This window comes from Eschscholzia californica, unplaced genomic scaffold (genome assembly GCF_041429995.1).
Source record: "Eschscholzia californica isolate CP2 unplaced genomic scaffold, dmEscCali1.0.p SCAF_5, whole genome shotgun sequence".
Lineage (NCBI taxonomy): Eukaryota > Viridiplantae > Streptophyta > Magnoliopsida > Ranunculales > Papaveraceae > Eschscholzia > Eschscholzia californica.
In genome coordinates this window covers 29,172,466-29,185,209 of record NW_028238472.1, presented here as the reverse complement: position 1 = coordinate 29,185,209, position 12,744 = coordinate 29,172,466, and the positions used below count along the sequence as shown (strand labels likewise).

General features: G+C 39.2%; 1 pseudogene across 1 annotated transcript; it reads right to left on the bottom strand.

The window, feature by feature from the left end:
* Positions 1–8,951: 8,951 nt before the first annotated feature.
* On the bottom strand, positions 8,952–10,825 carry LOC147538130 (pentatricopeptide repeat-containing protein At2g13600 pseudogene; annotated as a pseudogene). Its single transcript, XR_015226465.1, has one exon. The product of XR_015226465.1 is annotated as a pentatricopeptide repeat-containing protein At2g13600 pseudogene (transcript).
* Positions 10,826–12,744: the final 1,919 nt, after the last annotated feature.

Genomic DNA, 12,744 nt, shown 5'->3' with positions numbered 1-12,744 from the left:
CTCAAACATCATATGTTTAACACTAATTCCAGGATCTATACATGAACATACCAATGAACTAGATTGGAAAGAAGATTACCTCTTAATCGCTTTCCCACGAACTAAATTCCGATCAGTATTCGGAAGATAAGAGCTCCAAGTGTAGCTCCTCTACTTGAGACACCGAATAATGACTTGAACTCCCTCCTTTCAGTCAGCTAGGACCTTCTTGAAGGTTGAGACGAAGAACTCCTTCTTCTTGACTAGATACTTGAGAAAACTCCTTTTCTCTCTCTCTCTCTGAGATGTATATTCTGAAACTCTTTCAGACTTGGGAATTTCTCTTCTGAAATTGCCTCTTCTCTTTAGGTTGTATAATTAGGTATATATAGAATTCCCTAGAAGAGGTATTAGACTCAAACTAGGATTCCATAAACCTAATTATTAGGCAACACCCAAAATACCCTCCATTGGGTCACTTAAGTGTGGCCGGCCAACATAGCCCTTTATGGGCTTCCTTGGCCGGCCCACTTAGGGCCTAGCCGGCCATCACATGGCCGGCCCTATTGCCTTGGCCGGCCATCACATGGCCGGCTTCCCTAAAGCCATTCCGGGCCTCCCTTTTGGGCCCGGACATGTTTATCTCTTTCGGACTTCTCCGAATCTTTCTGGACTTACCAATAACGGATCCAATCCACTTATTTGCCATTATCCATCTAGTCAATTCTCTCCGTTCAAATCATTATTCTGTTGTGTAACCCTTGTAGGATCCGGTCTATGTTAGCCGCGAATCAACTCTTGATTCGACGATCGTAGTTGGCTTCTAGCTAAGCATTACGACCCCTAATTGGACCGGACTAATGATCTTCCGAATAAGGTCATTAAGATCCTAATAGCCAAATTGCACGCATTGCATCCTTGGTCGAAGGACACTCCTTCGGAAGGATACCATTCCTTCAGACTTCAGGCACCATATCCTTCACTTGGTTCATTAGCTTGGGCAATAGCTCCATTCTTGTCACAATATAATGCTTTTCCAATTTGACTGCTAGGAACGACACCAAAGTCTGTGATGAACTTCTTTATCCAATCTCATTCCTTGGCTGCTTCCGAAGCGGCTAGGTGTTCTGCTTCTGTGGTAGAGTCTGCTACAGTGCTCTGTTTCAAGCTCTTCCAGCTCACTGCTCCTCCACTTAGAAAATAGACATAACCCGACTGTGATCGGAAATAATCTCTGTCCGTTTGGAATCTTGCATCCACAAGGCCTTCCACAATTAGTTCTTCCTTTCCGCCATACACCAGGAAGTGATCTTTTGTTCTTCTCAAGTACTTCAGGATATTCTTGGGTGCGATCAAGTGTGTTTCACCTGGATTAGATTGGTAACGAGTGCACATGCTCAAAGAATATGAGACATCTGGCCGAGTGCAAACCATGGGGTATAGATAGATCCTATAGCCGAGGCATAAGGCACCTTAGTCATGTGTGCTTGCTCATCTAGGTATTTGGGACTTTGAGTCTTGCTGAGCATTGTACCATGTGTCATGGGTAGAAATCCTCTTTTAGAATCTTTCATTTGGAATCTTCCAAGAATCTTACATTTAGAATCTTCCAAAAATCTTATCTATATAAGTTTTTGACTGAGTCCAATCATCCTTCTTTGATCTATCTCTATAGATCTTGAGGCCTAAGATATATTCTGCATCTCCTAGGTTTGTCATCGACAAACACTTCCGTAGCCATTCCTTTACAGATTCTAACATCAGAATATTGTTTCTAATGAGCAGTATGTCATCTACATACAGGACCAAGAAAACTAGGTTGTTGCTCTCACTAACTCTTTGATCTTCTCATCGAACCGAAGATTTCAGCTCCTGCTTGCCTGCTTCAATTTATAAATGGATCTCTGAAGCTTGCAAACCTTTCTAGCATGTTCGGTGTCAACAAACCCTTCAGGTAGTGTCATATACACATCCTCTTCCAGATTTCCATTTAGGAATGCGGTTTTTACATCCATTTGCCAAACCTCATAGTCGTAATGAGCGGCTATTGCTAGAATAGTCCTAATGGATTTAGGCATTGCGACAGGGGAAAATGTTTCCTCATAGTCTATACCATGAACCTGCTTGTAACCTTTTGCCATGAGTCTAGCTTTGAAAACACTGATCCTATAGGTGTTACTCCATCGGGCAAATCAACCAAGTTCCAAACTTGATTCTCAGACATGGATTTCATTTCGGATTTCATGGCTCCTAGTCATTTTTCAGAGTCTGGCCTCGTCATAGCTTCTTCGTAGGTACTAGGTTCATTATCTTCAATTAACAGCAGGTCTATTCTTTAAGATAATTCAATTAGCCTTTGTGACCTACGCGGGACTTGAACAACAGGTGGGACACTCTCAACTTCTTGAGGGTTCTCCTGCGAATCTAATTCGCTTTGCACGGGAGGCTCTGTGAGATCCATCATCTCTCCCTCGTTTTCCCTTTCTATTGGCCCAGAATAGTTGGGAATCGCGACTATTGGCATTGGTGGTACACCGTTGTCAGTTTGTAGCTCATATCGAACTTCTTCGATTTCTATATTTCCCCCACTTGTCTTATTGGAAAGGAACTTGTTTTCAAGGAAGACACCATCACGAGCAACAAATACTTTGTTTTCTGATGGGTTGTAGAAGTAATATCCCCTTGTCTCTTTTGGATACCCCACAAAGAGACATTTGTCTGATGTAAGTGCTACTTTATCACCTTGTAAACACTTTACATAAACATCGCATCCCCAGACTTTAAGAAAAGACAACTTTGGAGGATTTCCAAACCATGACTCATATGGCATCAATTCCACAGCTTTAGACAGAGCTCGGTTTAGTGTGAAAGCAACCGTTTCGAGAGCATATCCCCAGAAAGTGGTTGGAAGACCGGCTAAGTTCATCATCGATCAGACCATTTGTAACAAGGTTTGATTTCTCCTTTCGGACACACCGTTCATCTGAGGTGTTCATGGTGGAGTGAGTTGGGACACTATTCCACAACTCATGAGATGATCCTCAAACTCTTGACTTTTATTTTCTTGCCAAGTTGATTCTCTACTTCATTTTGAAATTGTCTGAACAATCCAAACGATTCTGACTTATGCTTCATTAGATATATGTAACCATATCTCGTGAAGTCGTCAGTGAACGTGATGAAGTATCCAAAATTACCTCTTGCTAGTGTACTCATAGGTCCGCATACATCTGTATGTATCAGTCCTAATGGTTCACTAACTCGATCACCTTTCGCTTTGAACGATGAACATGTCATTTTCCCTATTAAACATGATTTGCATGTATCGTATGATTGTAAATCACAAAAACCCAGAAGTCCATTTGCATGAAGCTTCTGCATGCGTTTCATGTTAATGTGGCCTAAATGACAATGTCAGAGATATCCTTGGTTTGAATCATGAGTACGAAGCCGTTTCGTGTCTATGTTCAAGATTTCGTCTTCTATGTTCGTAACATAAAGCCCGTTACAGAGTTTGGCACTGGTATAGAACATCTCACATTTGTATAGAGAACAACCCTTGTTCTTTATTACTAGATGATATCCCTCTGTGTCCAGTACGGACACAGAGATGGTGTTCCTTGAAATAGATGGTACATAATAGCAATTATGTAGCACTAATATCAATCCAGTGTCTAAACTCAGATTATAGGTCCCTCCGATTACAACAGCAACTCTTGCCTTGTTTGCAACTCGTAAAACCATTTCACACTTTGTCAGATACCGTATTCCCTTTAGCCCATCTAAATCAGATATTATATGAGCTCCACATCCGGTATCAAATACCCATGAGGGGGAACCATCCATATCTGCCAAGTTTACCTCTATAACATAAACACTTATTTCCTGATCACTTACTGGTTTCTCTCTTATGCTTTCTTCGTGTTCGAAGTCCCGAGACCACTTCTCAAGTCCTTCTCCCAATCTAGAAAATTGTATAGTTCCATTTTTTCCGTTGGAAAGAATGAATCTAAATCTGAACTAATACTACATTCAATATTTGTAAAACAGTTTTTACCATATTATCCAATTAAAAACGTCCCCGTTTGAATAATATGATTCAAATATCCCATTTCTTCGAAGTTAAGCGTACTAGAGCACTGCTCTCAACTTCGTCGTCCTGGGTGAGTAAACTCTTACTGATCATACTAATATGACTCTTGGTTGATGAGTTTCACACTTGAGCGTCAAACTCATCCTTTGCCTCGAAATCCAAAACCCTTTTGCTGACTCGTCGAGAATAACCATTAGACATGTAGACCTCTTCATAGATCTACCCATACTGTCCCGAGGTAAAAGATGGCACCCTGCGGACTTTTACGTGAACAAGGGCTCATCAGGTGTCTTAATCTGGGTAGGCTTTACTCAAAATTCTTTTTGGGGACTTTTATGTAATTTATCAAGTATGCGTTACTGTGAACTCTATCATAACCATTCATGACTTAATACGTAAAGTTTATGTGAATTTGCGTAAGGAATTAATTAGTTCCTAGTATAGCCCCTAAAAGATCTAATCTTTTAGGTTACCTCTTGTTCGCCTATGGTTCGTTTGGGTTTACGTCCTTGAACCTCCATTGATTACTCTCACTTGAACCATGATCTTATCGTTCGGTTCATCAATGGATCCTATGACCCTATAATCTAAGTATTATTCGGGCACATCCTTACTTGTGCTTAGAAACAAGAGTCGATTACTTATCTAAAGGCAATACTATTCTATGCATTCACATATATAAACACATACATAATATGACATTCATAGAATATAGTATGTATCCTACATTCGCTTCTAGGTTCGCTATTTGTGGGAAATTGTGACATCTCTATGTCTAACGGGCTTCAAAGTCTATTTTCGTAATATATGAACTAATGGCACGTTATGTTTCTTCCTCAGTGATTTCTAAAATCGATTCAAGGAAAAACTTCGTTTGGGCCTTCGGATGACCCGGGTCAAAATCGAAAAAATTTGCTAAAGTCGGAAGAAGAAAAGTCAAGACCTCCCACTCGGAATAAGGCCGGAGTCATACTCGAAATACCCAAATCAAACTTGGTCAACATGCCCTTTGACTTGCCCGGGTTGCCCCATGACAAGTCTAGGACTAAGGCCTAGCACTGGCCGGACCAGATCGACATGTTCCAAACATGTCGAATCCATAGGTCCGGACGCGTCTTGGTGCTTCAGACGCGCCCTGGACGCGTCTGACCAAGTCTTTACCTTCTCGGACAGGAAGTCCGAGAAATCAGGTCTTACCAGACGCGTCTGGGATAAGGTCTCGGTACTATACCGAGACCTACCAGGATTCCAGACGCATTTGGATGCGTCTGGATGTCTGAGACTTTAGGTCTCGGACTGGAATATCCCAATCCGAGAATCCCAGATATTCCTGCATCTGGGAATATCTCACGGGATCTGGTCTGAGCGGCCAGACGCGTCATAGACGCGTCTTGGCTGCCCGGTCCGGAGCAGTTTCTATTTTCGAAATATAAACTGTTGTTCCCACCTTCTTCTTCCTCTTGTAACCGACCATAGCTGTTGTTTTTTAGTATTCTTGATTAAAAACAGCAGTTTGTGAAAAACTTTTATCAAAAACTAATAAACTTTTCATCTTCTTTCGAAAACTATTTTCAAAATCGAAGAATTTTAAAATTTTACACATTGAACCCCTTTAAATTTCTATCTGATTAAGTTCAAATCTAATTTAAACTAATCAAATTTATGTCTAAATCTCTTATTCAAACATAAACATCTAATCAATCAAGTTCGAATCTAATTCGTCTAGTCAAAGTTAGTTCATACAATCGGATCGTGATGCCACTGTTGGGTTCTGTGTGTATCTAATACACTAACTAATGTTGTAAGCTGAATCTCAAACATCTAATATTTAAAACTAGTTATCTAGGATCATATGCAAGAACTAATAAGAACTAGATTCGGGAAAAACTGACCTTAAACGCAATTTTTCTCTCGAACCTTTCCAATCGCGTGTGAAGATCAAGAGCTCCAATTGTCGCTCTTCTACTTGAGACACCGAGTAGGTTAACTTGATCTCCCTTCCTTAATTTCTGCTAGAACTTAATGGAAGGTTGAGAAGAACCTTTCTTCTTGACTAGATTGATAGAATGTGAGCTTTTTCTCTTTAATTCTCACTCTCTTTAATGTGTGAGATGATTCTCTTTGAGAAAATTCCACACCTTTTCTGAATTCTCAATGGTCCTGTTATAGGCCTTACCTTAGTAGAGTCCTACCTAAACAAGGAATCCTAAAAGTCCCTCAGAAAAGACAACCATTAGATAGAGTTTTATCGAATTGAGATTCCCTAATTAGAACTAAACCCTAATTATGGTTTTCCCTTAGTGTGACCGGCCATAACAGCCCCTTATAGGCTTGTCTTGGCCGGCCCACTTATGTTGGTCGGTCATGCCATGGCCGGCCAACATGAGCCTTCACCCGGGCTTTTCTTTTAAGCCCGGTTCATTTTATCTTTGTTCTGAATCTCCATTCGAACCCTTTTCGCCTAATTAGTTGGATCCAATCCATCTTTAGCCTAGCTCCCAGTAGTCAAATCTCTCCGATCATGGTACCCCTCTTATGTGTAACCCGTTGTAGGATCCGGTCTATTTTAGCTGCGAATTACCGAAGCAATCCGACGATCGTAAGCGGCTTCTAGTAAACCATTACGACCCCTAATTGGACTGTACTGGATGATCTTCATGATTAGTTCATCGTTATCCTAACTGACAAACTGATCGCATTGTTACCTTGGTCGAAGGACATTCCTTCAGAAGGACATCTCCTTCAAACCGAATGGATATATCCTTCAGAGGTTAGACCTCAAATAGATGAGCAAGCTGAGGAAGATGAACAGGAAGAAGTTCATTGCAGTGTTGCAAGGAACAGGGGAAGGAGAGACATTCGGGCACCGGAAAGGTATGAAATGGCAGATATGGTTGCATTCGCACTTAGTGTGGGGGATAACATTGATGGAGGTGAACCATGTACCTACGAAGAAGCTATGAGGAGTGATGAATTGAGGCAATGGGCTTTTGCCATGAATGAAGAGATCGAATCTCTTAATAAGAACCGGGCTTGGGAACTAGCCGAAAAGCTTAAGGGTCAGAAGATTGTTGGTAGAAAATGAGTTTTCAAGAAGAAGGAATGAATCCCAGGGGTGGAAGATGCCCGGTACAAAGCACGGTTAGTAGCCAAGGGGTTTACACAACAAGAAGGAATTGACTTCAATGAGGTATTTTCTCATGTTGTTAAACATAGCTCTATTAGAGTATTACTTGCTATGGTTGCTTTGTATGATATGGAATTGGAGCAACTTGATGTTAAGACTGCATTCTTACATGGGGAGTTGGAGGAACAAATCTATATGCGTCAACCTGAGGGGTTTGAGATTCTCGGGAAAGAAGACCAGGTTTGTTTGCTGAAGAAATCCTTGTATGGATTGAAACAATCTCCTAGGCAGTGGTATAAGCGTTTTGATACCTTTATGGTAAAAAACGGTTATGATAGAAGCAAATATGATAGTTGTGTGTATCACTGGAAACTATCAGATGGTTCTTATGTGTATTTACTCCTATATGTGGATGACATGTTGGTAGCTTGCAAGGATATGTCAGAAGTCCACATGTTAAAGGATCAGTTAAAGGGTGAGTTTGAGATGAAAGACTTGGGCCTCAAGGGTGAGTTTGAGATGGTTCTTGTTACAAAGCTAATGAAAAATTCATTCTAAATACATAATTTTCTTAGAAATCCGACATCTCAACAAAAAATTATGTAGATTTAAAGTTAAAAAAGAATTAGTTACACAAAACAACAGAAGGGTATTTCAGTCGTTATGTTTTTTTACCTGAATAATAATTATACAAAATGTTTTTGTTATATGATGGTGCGGATTAGCATTCTGGGTTGCTAGTGATACTATTCGCTTTGGCACACTTGGGCCTCACGATTTTAAAAGGCCTCACTAGGGAAGGGTGTTTAACTTATTAACAGGAACACCACAACCCGTCTCACACCGATGTGAGATTGCTTTACAATGCACCCTCCAAAGACCACATCACAGTTGAGCGAATCGTGTTGATAACGTGTTATAGGATGGTGCAGACCAACCTTCTGGGCTGCTAGTGATACTCTCCGTTTTAGCACACCTGCACCTCAAGGTTTTAAAAGACCTCACTAGGGAAGGGTGCTTAACCTCTTAAGAGGAGCACCACACTCCGCCTCACCACTGATGTGGGATTGCTTTACAACAGTTTTGTGTTTTTTTTTCACTTATTTTCAATATTATTTTGACCTATACAGTGAAAACCAGTAAACCAAAATAATGTTGCTCATGGCTAATTTTATGTAAATTTAGTTTCCATTGTTAGTTGTCTTCTATTACTTTAGAATTAATGTAATCGGGTCAGGCCCATACTCAGTTTATCAATACCAAAAAAATTAATAGTGTTGTCCATGGTTTTTTATCTGCATATCCCATTCCTGTTGCATTCCTGAACCACTTTATCTCTCGGCCAGTGAACTCCTCCAACATCAAGAACTATCAGTTGCAATCTTCATAGAAGTTTCTCTCTTTAATAAGGTTTGGACGAACCCAATCTACCAAAATTATGTCCTCGTTCTCGAGGATATCCCAAATATTTTCTCAGAAAAACTTACGTCTTGATGCAGAAATTGAAGTTTTTTTTTTGTTTATTTGCAAACTACACATATTCGAATAGATAACATCGTCCACCCTTGAGAAAGGCCTAAGAGGCTCCCCTGGGCCAAGCTTGTAAAACACAAGCGAAACAGACCTAATGGCCAAGCCGAACTACTTAGTAGGTATGTTGTTTCCTTCCCCGAGACTTAGTATTACTTATAGAAATAAAAACATCTCATTCTGCAAAATTAAGAGATTGAGCAATAAAGATGCTACTATGTATGAGGAAATTCTTCTATAAATAACGAGCTATAGGATTAAGAATACAAGCAATCAGGTCTGGAAATAATGGTTAGAGGGTACAGTTTTCGTTAAGATTGTGAAGATGAAAAATCATTTAGTACAGGCACAAACCCAACTTGTCTCATTTCATTGTTCAGCTTGTCCAACTCTTCATAGATTTCTTGTATCCGAGGGTGTGATTTATCATTAACTGAGAATACATGTTTTCCTCCTTGTTCTAATTCGACCCAACTCCATGCCGGGCTCTTTCTCACTCCTTTATCATGCATCATTTTCCTCACTTCGACTTCTTCTTCCCGTAAACCAGTTTTTGCATAAATATTTGCTAGTGCTAGGTACGGGTTAGCACTATCCGGTTCCAGCTTAAAGAGCTGATTTGCAGCCTCTTTAGCAAGCTCAACTTCGCTATAAACTCTACAAGAACCCAAAAATGATGTCCAAATTACAGCATTTGGTTCAAATGGCATTTCTTCGATCAACTCCTTTGCCTTTATAAGATTACCCATTTTTCCATAAAGATCAATCATACACCCAAATTGATCGAGTTCAGGAGATAAACCAAAATCTTTTCTCATTTTGTTGAAATATTCAGTTCCTTTATCCAAGAATCCTCCATGGTTGCAAGCTGTTAATACGGCAGTGAAGCAGACATGATCTGGTTTCAGACCTTCTCTAACTAAACTCTCAAAGAGTTCTAACGCTTCTTCTCCTCTTCCACTTTGAGCATAACCTGTAATCATGGAAGTCCATAAAACATCATTTTTTTCAAGCTTTTGATCAAAAATTTTACGAGCTTCGTCGATTTCACCACACTTTGAATACATATCAAGCAAAGAGCTAACAACAAATACATTTCTATCCGAACCCGTTTTGGTAATCAAAGAATGAATTTGTTTTCCATTTTGAAGTACTGCAAGACTCCCACAAGCATTCAAAATACTAGCAAATGTGTAATCTGTTGGATATAATCTGTCTTTACGCATTTCGACAAAAAGCCTTAAGGCCTCTTCACCTAATAAGTTCTGAGAATACCCAGCAATCATGGAGTTCACAAGAATACTATCTCTCTCTAAAGTCTCGTTAAAAAGCAATCTAGCCCAAGCAGTTTTTCCATGTTTCGAATAACAACCAATTAGAGAACTACTTACAGAACTATTTTGTTCAAACCCAAGTTTTATAACATGAACATGAAGCAATCCAACTTCCTGGAGAGCAAATTCAGACTGAGTACAAGCACTTATTACACTGGTAAAAGTGAAAGAATCAGGTCGAATATTCGTCTCCATCATCTCTTTTAACAAAACCATAGCTTCCTTTCCTCTTCCATTTTGAGCAAACCCAGAGATAATTGAAGTCCAAGATACTTGATCATGATCTCTAACTCTGTAAAAGACATTCCTTGCATCAACCATTAGATCACATTTAGCATATAAATCAACAAGTGCACTATTTAAAAAGATATTCTCTTCATATCCTATTTGAATTATTCTACCATGAATTTGTAAACCCAAACACAAATCCAACAGTTTTGAACATGAATTTAGAACAGTACAGAATGTATACTTTGTGGGTTTAATTCCAAAATCATTTATTCTTTTGAAGGATTTCAATGCTTGTTGAAAATGGTTTTGCTTAGCAAACTGACTAATGATGGACTCATTAAGTATTTGATCATGGGCATGCTTAATTAACCCACTACTTGTAGTGTTCTGAGATTCCAGAATTTTGAGAGTAGATGAAGTAAAATGATGAATGGTATTTCTTTCGGGACTTTTGTCGAACAGTAAGCGCGCAGACGAAGTAAATCTATAACCACCACTACTCGATAACTGTATCTTTTTGGGAAAATACATGGGAAACTCTAAGCATTTGGAATTCTTTTTTCCACCGGGAAAATGGAAGAAAATAACTCCCCGCTAACGCCGTTGGATTCAGTAGGCACAGTAATTTGTCGTGAAATTAAAGCTCGGTATATCAGGACGAAATAGAAGACCGAAGAACATGAAAAATTACAGTATATATAGTGGTGAAAAAGTAGTAGCCAGTGCCCAGTAGGCAAAGTGCAAACTCAACCCCTATTTTGGCTTTTGTTTTTTTTTTTTGGATGAAGAGAACCCCTATTTTGGCTTAGACCCATATGCAAAGTATTCTATCATCAAACCTTATTCTTTCTTTCATCAAAAAAAATCAAACCTTATTCTTTCATTTATTTACTCAAGAGGCCGGTAAGGCGGTAGTAGATTTTGCAACTCTTATCTCTATCTATAGCTCTTTAAATCTGCCGCATAAGAGATCATTTTGGGTTAAAGATCAGTTCATGTTTCACAACACAAATAGAGTAATGGCGCCTATCTTCTCAAGAAATCATTTATGCATTTGATGATTATGATAATGGTGATATTAGATTTGTAACTTTTCTTTCTTCATCAAGCGATGATGATAACAATCCTTGATCTACACACTTTAAATTTTTAGTGCGTTTTTTTGTTAAGATATATGACAAAATTTGACATGTGATGGTTTGATCATTTCAGATTAATATCTTTGTATCGCTTCAGATTCATAATCTTAGATCGATAAAAAGATTGAGGTATGATGATGATATTTTAGATCTTTAATTTTGTATTTTTATATTTTTTATATTTATTTTATTTTTCGGATTTTTGATGAATGGTCCCAAACCGGGTCGATCCGAAACCTGTTTTACTCATAGCGTATGGTGGAGTTTGGGCAAAAAAAAAGATGTGGGTTTGCCTGCCCCGTGTTCTCCCCCTAAGTTCGCAGGTCCTTGACGTAGGCTACCTGGAACGACCGAACACCTTCTAGGAAGGTGTCCATAGGCGCCCGACCAGACTCCCACCCTAGTCTCGGTGAAGGAGATGATGTAAATGATGGTGGCGCTGATTAGTGAAGGTTGTGGTCGGTGAAAGTGGTAGAAGAATGCCATATTATTACTTTACTCCCTCAACACTAATCAGAAATTGAGTTTACATCTTAGACTTCTTAGCTTTGGTAAAACACTGGAGTCATGTTTGGCGCAAGGGGATTGGAATCATAAGCTAAATAATCTGCAGACAAAATTCTTTGCAAATCATACTCTTGACTAAAACAAACACTGAAGTATGGTATTACAATTACTAAAATTATATTACCAATCCGTTATTCTTGGTAGTCAGTGGTCATGTTTTTTTCCCCGCATGTAAAACATTATCTTAGTGTTCTTAATAAAAGAAGTAAATGTAAAAAGGTAAACTCAATTACCAATTAGTTTAGTATGGTCGTGGGGGCATAAAGAATAATCTTCGGGGAATAAGTTCTTTAGGGAATCAACATTTTTTTTACATTCTCTGAGGCATATTTTATTTCAGTCCAAATACTCACTTGATCAAGCATTGCCTCCTAATCTTCATCTTCTCTATCACCTTCACCACCACAACTTCCTACCACCGCCATCCCCACCACCATCCCCACCACAATTCCCACCCTCTTCTCTCTCATCTCTTCCCCTCTCTTCTCCTCTTCACTCACTGTTATCATCTCTTTCAGACTCTCTCCCTCTCACTGTTTAGTTAGTTATTACCAAATTGATTAGAGATTACGATGATTGATTTCGATTTTTATGTTGAACATTGAGGTTCTAGTTCTTGTTTTATGTTGAATTTTTCTGGTTCTAGGTTTCTTACAGTTTTACATTTAGAATTAGCGTTTTAGAGGATCTGAGGATGACTATTCTAGTTATGGTGGGACCTCCATAGTTGCACACACTCTCTCT